Below are 9,719 nucleotides of genomic sequence, written 5' to 3' on the forward strand. Positions count from 1 at the left end.
CTGGACTTCTTTGGGACTATGAACAGAACAGAGTAGACCCCTATGAAATGCTGGCATGTCAGCAGGTCCTCTATTGTCCCTAAATCCTGAACATGCTGGATTACTTGTGTCAAGTGAAGCTGCCTGTCCCATCTTTTCTGCGCTGATCAGGGTGTGAAGCTTTGAGTGGTGAAAGGGAGTCAAGTTCTATCTTGTAGCCTTGTAAGATGATTGACAATACCCATTTGTCCGTGGTTGAGGTGCCCCACTTCTCCACGAAGAACTGGAATCTCCCCCCTATAAAGCAGTCATGCAGACTGCTTCTTGGGCTGGGTGAGCTTGTCCTGTCTGAAGGCAGCTGGGTGTCTGGTAGTGGCTCTGTTTCTGGATGAGAAGGATCTGAATCCTTTGTAGTCCTTGGAGTCTCTTCCTCTGCCAGTAGATCTGAAGCCATGAAAAGACTGGTAAGCAATAAAAAAAATTTAAAAAAAAAGGCTGGTGAGGCCTGTTCTTCATTTTCCAGTCCCTGCTACAAAAAGATGACGGCATGGCCTTCTTCTCCTTGTTTGTTTCCACCAGTATCTTGTCCAGGTTCAATTCTCCAAAGAGGAGTCTCCCTGAGAACATATCTGTAAACAGGCTGCTCTTGGATGGTGTGTCCACCCTCCAATGTTTGAGACAAATATGGCGCCTTATGATGATGTTCGCTGCCTGTGCTCTTGCACAAAACTGTATGTTGTCCTGAGAAGTGTCCAAGGAGAACTCTGCTGCCCTTTTCATCTTTAGCAAGGACCTCTTTAACTCAAGAGGACTAGCCTCTGGGTTTTGAAGGAGATTGTCCGTCCAAATCACTATAGCTCTCGTAGAATTTGACAGGACCACCGATGTCTGAATGGCCAGTGATATGGCTTCAAGTGATTTCTTTAGCGATATCTTGTCCTTTCTGTCCATGGTGTCCTTCAGGGTGTTTTCTCCATCCTTTGGGAGAACAGCTCCTGAGTGCAGAGCCACTACCGTGGTGCCCACTAGGGGTACCTTCAGCGCCTCCTGGTCCTTTCCAGCAGCATGTAGAACTTCTTGGCTAGAAACAGTAGAGAGGTTCCCCTGCCTGGTAATGCCCACTCTGCCTTCATGATATCGTTGAAGGAGTTTGGTAAGGGTGACACTGCTTGAACACTGGGAGGATCTTTGAACCCCCTCCTGTCCAACTTGGCGGAAACAGCTGATCTTGGTTTCTCTCTGTTACTTCCAACTGGTAATTTAAGGTGGTTATAACCTTGTTCAACAATCTCTGGAAGTGTTCAGCCTGGAAGAGCCCAGACGAAGTAGCCTGAGCTTCAGTCTCATCTCCTGACCACTTCCCATCCTCTTTTTCTGAGTTTCCTTCTATGGTTGTGGCCATGGATGCGGACTCCCCCAATTCAGATATAGGCAATGCTGGACATGCAGTATGTCACCTAGAGTCCTGCTGGCTGGTGCCCTCTGCCCTGCTTCTGCTAGTGCTGACCCCCCCCCCCCCGCTGGCTGACTCTATGACTCTATGACCTGGGAGCTTGGGGTGGTGGTGGTACACACTTGGTGCATGGAGGGGCTTGCTGGCATGCCCGGGTCTACATGGGAGTAAGCGGGTGGGCTGAGGGCTATTCTCACCGCAGGTGGATGCATGGGAGTCATCTGAAGGTCTGGGAACCCGAGAGGGATGGCCGGCCTGCCCCCATGGAAAGATGGTTCCCGTCCCAGCACAGAACTCATGGCCCCACAGCAGTCTAGGTGTTGAGGCTGCCTCCCCTCCCAGGACCTCCTGCACTGGATGTCTCTCACCGAGCAGGCTTGCCAGTCCATTGGTATTCCTGCATTGCTTCTTGGGGGCCTTGGCCCATTCCTCTTTCTTGCTGCCTTCTTCTGGGCTGGGCACGGAGGGGGGAAGCAGGAGCCAAAGAGCTCGGACCACTCGACCTGCACCACCATGCTGACTGTCTCTGAGTTGCTGGGCTCCAGCTGCATTGAAGCTGCTTCTCCACCCCCTGGAGCCTGGGGGAGCTTGGGAATACACTCTGCATCCTGCTGCCCGGCTGCCAGGCCTTCCGCTGTCACTGCCCCACTTCCTGAAGCCTCGGTTGCGGCGGTGATCTTCTCAGCATTGTTGCCTTTCTTCCTCGTGGCTTCTGTCTTCGTTGTTGCGGTAGCAACTTCCTCCATGGAAGCCATCTGAGCTAGAAACTATAGATCCTGGCTGCATTCTCTTGGGTTTGGAGAACTGCCCTCTCCCTAGTCCTTTCTCTCCTATTTATTTTTCTCTCTTTTCCTGCCTCCTATTTGTTTTATTTTGTTTGTTTTAAATTTGGAACAGGAGCTCAAGTCAAGTGTCCCATTGGGCGGCAGAGCTATCGAAAACTGGAAGGGTCAGCCTAGGATCTCTCCAATAGGAGCCATATACACAAAATAATTTGCATAGCCCTATCAGAGCAAGCAGAGGCATGACCTAAGCAGCTCTGGATGACTTCCCCCCACTGAAGGAGAATGGACTTCTCATACATGACCTGGGCTTCTGATGTTACCAAACAGTGCAAGAAAAAGCCTTACTAAAACCATTAGAAAGGGACCACAATTACACCGCACAATTATATGAACTCTGCTACACTGGCTCAGAGGATTTGGAAAGTGTAGCTTGGTGAAATGCCAACTTAGCATCCTATTCATGCTATTGGGGTTAGTTATCACTTCTTGCATCAATGTTTTGAATAATGACGACTCTACATGTATACCCACAAACCACTGATCTGGCAGGCTGGAGAGGATCATGAATAGGTGTAATAGCATCTGTCCAGAGCCAAAACACCACACAATACATACTACAGTTATGCAACACAGCTCATGCATCAAGAAGCAAGACAAGAGGACACATCCCTTAGCTATGACATCTATGAAATTCTGGGTAAATATGAGCACAAGGGGGTGGGGGGAGAAGGTAAAGTGGTTATAAAGCTCAAAAGAAAACATTTAACTACAAATACCCAGCTTCCAACAATAATGGAATTCAAAAGAAAAGAAACTTAAGATGAACAATGTTCTTCGTCCCTACAAAAATTCTATTGTCGGCCTCTAGTCAAGACACCCATTCAGACAGGAACTACATGGAAAGAGACAGGCTATGGCATTCAAACACAGACCATTGCTTCTTAGTCAGTAATCACTACCAGGACAGAGATGGAATTCTGGAGCAGAATATGCCTCCACAGGATGACATAAATAAACTGTGGAGGTGAGGACCCAACACCTCTCCTTCATACATCTGTTGAAAGCATTGTTCCTACAAATGCAACACGTGGTAATTATGAGTCAAGCACAACTGTGGTTTGATGTATAAGCAAACCTAACTAGAGCACTTTTCACACACTTGCACAAAAAATTAGGAGCTCAGATACTTATGACTGTGGATACCATACACCTCAGTTTCTGACCAAACACCCATCACTATTTTACCTTTCAATTCAGAAGCAGCAGATTAAAAAACACCTGGACTTTGGTTTGCACACAACAAGCTCTGGAAAATGGATACAGCCTGACACTATCACCGCCAATGAAAAAGCCCAGAAGCAGACGAAGGTGAAAACATAATTGAAAGGCAGGACAACAATAATGAATGCAGGTTTTGACTTGTAGAAAGTACACCAATGACAGCCAGGTTCGGAGTCAAGGTAAGGAAGCAATCTCTCCTGGAAGCATAATTAGAATCTACCTCTCCTGTTTCCAAGTGAAGTACTTCTACCAACCACACCAGGTACTTTCAATAGTGGGAAATGCTAACACAGCCCATTAATGCAATGGCTAAGAATACCACCTCCTCCACGTGTACTCAAAATGCATTGCTAAAATGGTTACCACATACACCTTCCTAATACAAGTGAAATATGTATTTACAGGAGTGTGGTAATGCTTGATGAGAGATATAAAAGAACTGTGTTCTAGCTATGAGATGGGGATGAGAAGATCATACATGATGTTTTGAACTACTCAGAAGAAGGGCAAGATAAAAATACGAAAAACACAAAACACAACCACACATATCTTCAGATTCCCATTCCCTTAAGGGTTTGTTTATGCATATGGTCACACTACCCTATGAACACTATGATTATGCAAGTATGCATAGCATGGGCTTCATGGAGTGCAATGATTATTCACCAGGACACAGCAACAGGCTTTAATACACCATTCTTTCTAACAGACTAAAAGCCACATCACCAGTTACTTGGTGACAAATCTATATTTGACACTGCAGTTTTGGGCACCACAATTTAAGAAGGACATAGAGAAGCTGGAATGTGTCCAGAGGAGGCCAACGAAGATGGTGAGGGGTCTGGAGACCAAGTCCTATGAGGAAAGGTTGAAGGAGCTGGGTATGTTTAGCCTGGAGAGGAAACGACTGAGAGGTGATATGATAACAATCTTCAAGTACCTGAAGGGCTGTCATCTAGAGGATGGTGTGGAGTTGTTTTCTGTTGCTCCAGAAGGTTGGACCAGAAACAACAGGTTGAAAATATATCAGAAGAGTTTTCGACTAAACATTAGGAAGAACCTGATAGTTAGAGCAGTTCCTCAGTGGAACAGGTTTCCTTGGGAGGTGGTGGGCTCTCCTTCTTTGGAGGTTTTCAAACAGAGGCTAGATGGCCATCTGACACCAATGCTGATTCTGTGAACTTAGGCAGATCATGAGAAGGAGGGCAGGAAGGGTTGCCTCAGTGCTTAGTTCTTGTGGCCCTTTCTTACACGCCCAGGGAAATGCTGATTGCCACTTTGGGGTCAGGAAACAATTTTTCTCCAGGCCAGTTATCCTGGAGGTTTTTTGTCATCTTCTGGGTTTGGAACAGTGGTCAATGCATGTGTGGATAGGAGATATTTGTGAATTTTCTGCATTGTGCAGAGGGGTGGACTAGATGACCCTTCCAACTCTATGATTCTATATACTACTGTAGATCAACAGTCTGTCCCAGTCTCCCATAAAAGCTGTTGAAAATATACTTGCAATTCTAAAGACAGCCACTATGGCATAGGGATTAGAATTATGAGTATAACTGTAGAAGACCTAGACTAAAACCCTTAAACTCAGAGTGGCCTTGAGCAGCCACAATGGAGTTATTTTACAAAACTCCAAATGAAGCAGTAAGCCTGTATGTGGAAGTAACACTGTAAAATTTAAGAGGCGGATTGTTGTTATTGTTGTTGTTCAGTCGCACAGTCGAGTCCGATTCTTCACGACCCCATGGACCACATCACACCAGGCCCTCCTGTCCTCCATCATCCTCCAGAGTTTGCTCAACTCCATGTTCATTGCACTGATAACACTGTCTAACCATCTCATCCTTTGCTGTCCCCTTCTTCTTTGACCTTCAATCTTTCCCAGCATCAAGGTCTTCTCCAGTGGATGCGCCATTCTCATTTGGTGGCCGAAGTATTTGAGCTTCAGCTTCAGTATCTGGCCTTCCAGGGAATAGTCAGGGTTGATTTCTTTTAGGATTGACTGATTTGATCTCCTTGCAGTACAAGGGACTCTCAAGACTCTTCTCTAGCACCATAATTTAAAAGCATCTATTCTTTGCTTTGACCATACGGACTTTTGTTGGCAGGGTGATGTCTCTACTTTTTATTATGCTGTCTAGGTTTGCCATGGCTTTCCTCCCAAGGAGCAGGTGTTTTTTAATTTCATGGTGTTTTTTAATATCATGGCTGCAGTCACCGTCTGCAGTGATCTTGGATCCCAGGAACGTGAAGTCTGTCACTGCTTTCATGACTTCCCCTTCTATTTGCCAAGGAGTGATGGGGCCAGATGCCATGATCTTAGTTTTTTTGATGTTGAGTTTCAAGTCAACTTTTGCGCTCTACTCTTTCACTCTTTGCAAGAGGCTCTTTAGGTCCTCCTCAGTTTCTGCCATTATGTCAGAGTCCCAAGTAAATCAAGCTCAACACCGTTCCTTTATTAAGGTTCAGTTTATTGAGGAAAGTACTCAGGTCATCATTCGACACAATCTGTGTCAGGAATGAGGGGTCAGGCGGGGACCCAAACAATTATACCCAGTTCAAAGAGGGGCCCCTGATAGATATGAGCCAATAAGCATAAGCAAGCAAATGTGCTCAGAAAAACTGCCCGAAGCTCCCAGCGGGAAACAGCAGGACGGTCGAGCAAGTCTCCAAGGCCACAGCAGAGATAATGGGAAGAAACCTGAAGTGCATTCCAGCAAACCCATGGCGGCATTAGCCGACACATTAATGGGTGGATTACATGACTGAATATATATACATTCCTGAACATAGAGAACTGGATGCCATGATGATGGTTTGTAGCCTAGCCTTCCATTTTACATGCTTGTTTTCTATATACAGAAATAATTTTCTGTGGCACAGCAGGGCTTTCAATCATTCCAACTACCCTACCTCTTCCCAGATGGCTTTGGCACTAGGTTAAAGTTCTGTTCTTTAGTGTGGTTTTCAGACCCGAGCAGTGTTCCCTCTAAGCTGAGTTAGTGTGAGCTAGCTCACAATTTTTTAGCCTCCAGCTCACACATTTTTGTCTCAGCTCAGGAAGGATGGCTCCAGAGCAAACTAAGTGATGCAGTAGCCAAATCGCTTGCTCACAACTTTAATGCCAGCAGCTCACAAAGTAGAATTTTTGCTCACAAGACTCCACAGCTTAGAGGGAATATTGGACCCGAGTTAAATTTACCTGCTGATGTTGTTTTCTGCATGGGTCTCTTGCCTTAGCTACATTATTATATGCTTTTGTAGGTTTAAAGTGTTATAACCAGAACCAAGCTAAAAATTATCTAATCATGAGCTTTTTGTGAGAATTAGGCTTAGCTACATTATTATATGCTTTTGCCTTAGCTCTTGCCTTAGCTACATTATTATATGCTTTTGTAGGTTTAAAGTGTTATAACCAGAACCAAGCTAAAAATTATCTAATCATGAGCTTTTTGTGAGAATTAGGCTGATGCCTCAAGCCTTGCCTACCTCACATAGTTTTCCAACAATAAAATTAGAATGCCATAGAAACCAGGGTTGCTATGCAGAGGTGGGCAATGGTAAACCGCCTCTCAATGTCTCCTGCCTTAAAAACCCTACAGAGTTGCTGTAAGTTGGCTACACCCTGATGGCAAAAAAACTAAAAACTACCCTGGGAGTCCTGAAAAAGAGTGAAATACAGATCTGCCACACACACAAAAAGCCACAAACCACACAACAACACTATACACCCTAACAAATACTATTTTCCCAACAGTTCAATTCTAACCATGTTTACTGGGAAGTAAACTACACTGGCCCAGACCTGTATAGCCCAGACTAACCTGATCTCGTCAGATCGCAGTAGTTATGCATGGTCAGCCCTGGCTGATATTTGGATGGGAAACCCCCAAGGAATACCAGGGTCGCAACATGGAAGCAGACAATGGCAAACCACCTTTGAATGTCTCTCGCCTTGAAAACTCTATGGGGTTGTTATAAGTCAACTATGACTTGACAGCAACAACAACAAGCAACACCAATTTCAACTGGATTCTTTTCCCAAGTGCACTTGTACTGTAGATAAAGGCTTGGATAAACCAGTAATTCCACGGGAGGAAGGGATACCTGTATGTAGTGTGACCTCCTTGCCTGCCCCCTTATTGCTGCATCCCAAAGGCCCCCCAATCCTGACCCTGGGGGACAAGGGAACCCAAAGAATAGCATAAGGGGGTAAACTGAAAGTGTGCTACAGGACAAGGGAATCAGCAGAAATCACTCCCATCTTCCATCTGCGATACCCATCTATGGAATCCATCCCAAAGTTTATGATCACCCTTCCTGATTATGATGCATCCAGGGGTTGTCAACTGCCCAGAGGAAAGCTTTAATAAAGGCTCTATATTATGTTAGTTGCTCTGGCCTGGATGGTTAAGGCTAGTCTAATCTTGGCAGATCTCAGAAGCTATGCAGGGTCAGCCCTGATCAGTACTTGGATGGGACACCACCAAGGAAATCCAACCTGGCTGCGAGGTGACGACACATGCAACACATACACACAGTGTTCGTTACAGGTGATATTACTTAATTGTATATCATGGAAAGTTTCAGCTGCTCATTTCCCCTCATTAACCCTCTATCAAAAGGAACAAGACATTTTTCTCCAGGCCTGTGGGCAATTCTTGCTGTACTGTATTCCAAACATCAGCCCCAGTTCTTCCTCCAGACGAAGGAAATGCCATGTTCACTGTAATTATATGTGCATATACAATTCTTGCATTATGTTTTGTTGATAATAGTTGGCAGATTTGTGAGGGTCTTCTTTTTCCAACATTTTATTTATACGTATTAAAATTATATATTAAATTGATATTTGTTATTTTTGTTAAATAATTTTTGGCACAGAAAGAAATGAAAATTATACAGGTTATAGAGGAGTAGCAGAACCAGAAGGACAAAAAAAAACCCTGGAGAGCTGCATAGACCAATTCATCTTCAGCTACCAAAAACATGCCGGGACACTATACCATCACAGATTTTCACACAATGCCTATGCTACTTTTTAAGCAACTAATTACCAATGAAATTCTCATGATTCCAGACTCTTGATTGTATGGTATGGGTAAATGTGATCAGCCCAGTCTCTGAACTGAGATTGCATGCTAGCTCTTTTATCCTCCAGTGTTATCTAATGAGATCCCATGGAGAGAAACCTGTTTTAGATATGAAAGACTAGGATTCAATGCCCATCTTTCTCAAGGAGTCACTGTGCAAGGCACTATGATCTCTCAGATTCAGCTCCTCTTCAGAAAATACAGCAACTGTGACCTACCTCACAGGGCTGTCATGAAGAGAGTTACAAGTACTTTGCAAGTCAAAAGCAGAAGAAATGGTCTGATAGGTCCATGAATGCTGATAACTGCAGCAGATTCCAAATGTCATCAACTTCTTAAACTGTGAAGAAGGACACTAGTAATATTTGGGAAGTTTAAGCAGAAAAGCAGCAGGATGATGTCCCCCCCCCCCCCACAATCCAAAATTCTTGAGCTGTGAAAACTGATAATACACATTCCCATTGTGTAGTCCAACCCAAGGAGTTCGTTGTGATCACCTTCCATTTGCAAAGAAAGCAATTAGTGGGGTGGGGGAGACGTGGCTTATACAGACAGCATTAAACACATCCAGTTTCTTTTAGCTGCAAGGAATCGTTCTAACACTGAACAGACAAATTCGCATTTTAAAACGCATTAAGAACTTGCATTCAGCCCTCCGACACAGATCAAACCACAATCTGAGACAACCTGTCAGAAGTACAGATTTTAGGATGAGCAATAGACATATCATAAACAGGCTTCAACCAACGCAGTTATCGATTTTTTTTAAAAAAGGCAACTGCTCCTTTTTATTTAGGTGACACTCATATGACTCGTCCCACAAATGGAAAAGCGTCACACTCGGGGCTGTTTACATTGTACGGAGTTTGTCCACTTCACAGGGGTACACAGGCAATGTCACCCCAGAAGATTCGTGAATGATACCACTGGTTCAGGCCCTCCACCAGTTCGCTTTAACGTGTCACGACCCCGTAGGGTGAGGGGCTCGGAGAACGCAGCGCTTCCCGGGGCAGAAAGCAAGTCGGGCCTTAGAAAAGGTCCTCCGCAGGCCTACGCTCAGCCCTCCCACAAAGCACAGCCAATGAACTTGTTCAGTCAAGACACCCTTCCGGAGCAGCGCCCCCCCCC

General features: G+C 44.9%; 1 protein-coding gene across 2 annotated transcripts in view; it reads right to left on the minus strand.

Annotated features, from left to right (window-relative positions):
- The window catches only part of LOC107121109 (chromosome unknown open reading frame, human C6orf106), a 72,364-nt gene that overhangs the window by 62,300 nt on the left and 345 nt on the right, over positions 1–9,719 (minus strand). The window lies entirely within an intron of this gene.

The sequence above is a fragment of the Gekko japonicus genome, unplaced genomic scaffold, assembly GCF_001447785.1.
Source record: "Gekko japonicus isolate JY-2015 unplaced genomic scaffold, Gekko_japonicus_V1.1 scaffold370, whole genome shotgun sequence".
In the NCBI taxonomy this organism is placed as follows: Eukaryota; Metazoa; Chordata; class Lepidosauria; order Squamata; family Gekkonidae; genus Gekko; species Gekko japonicus.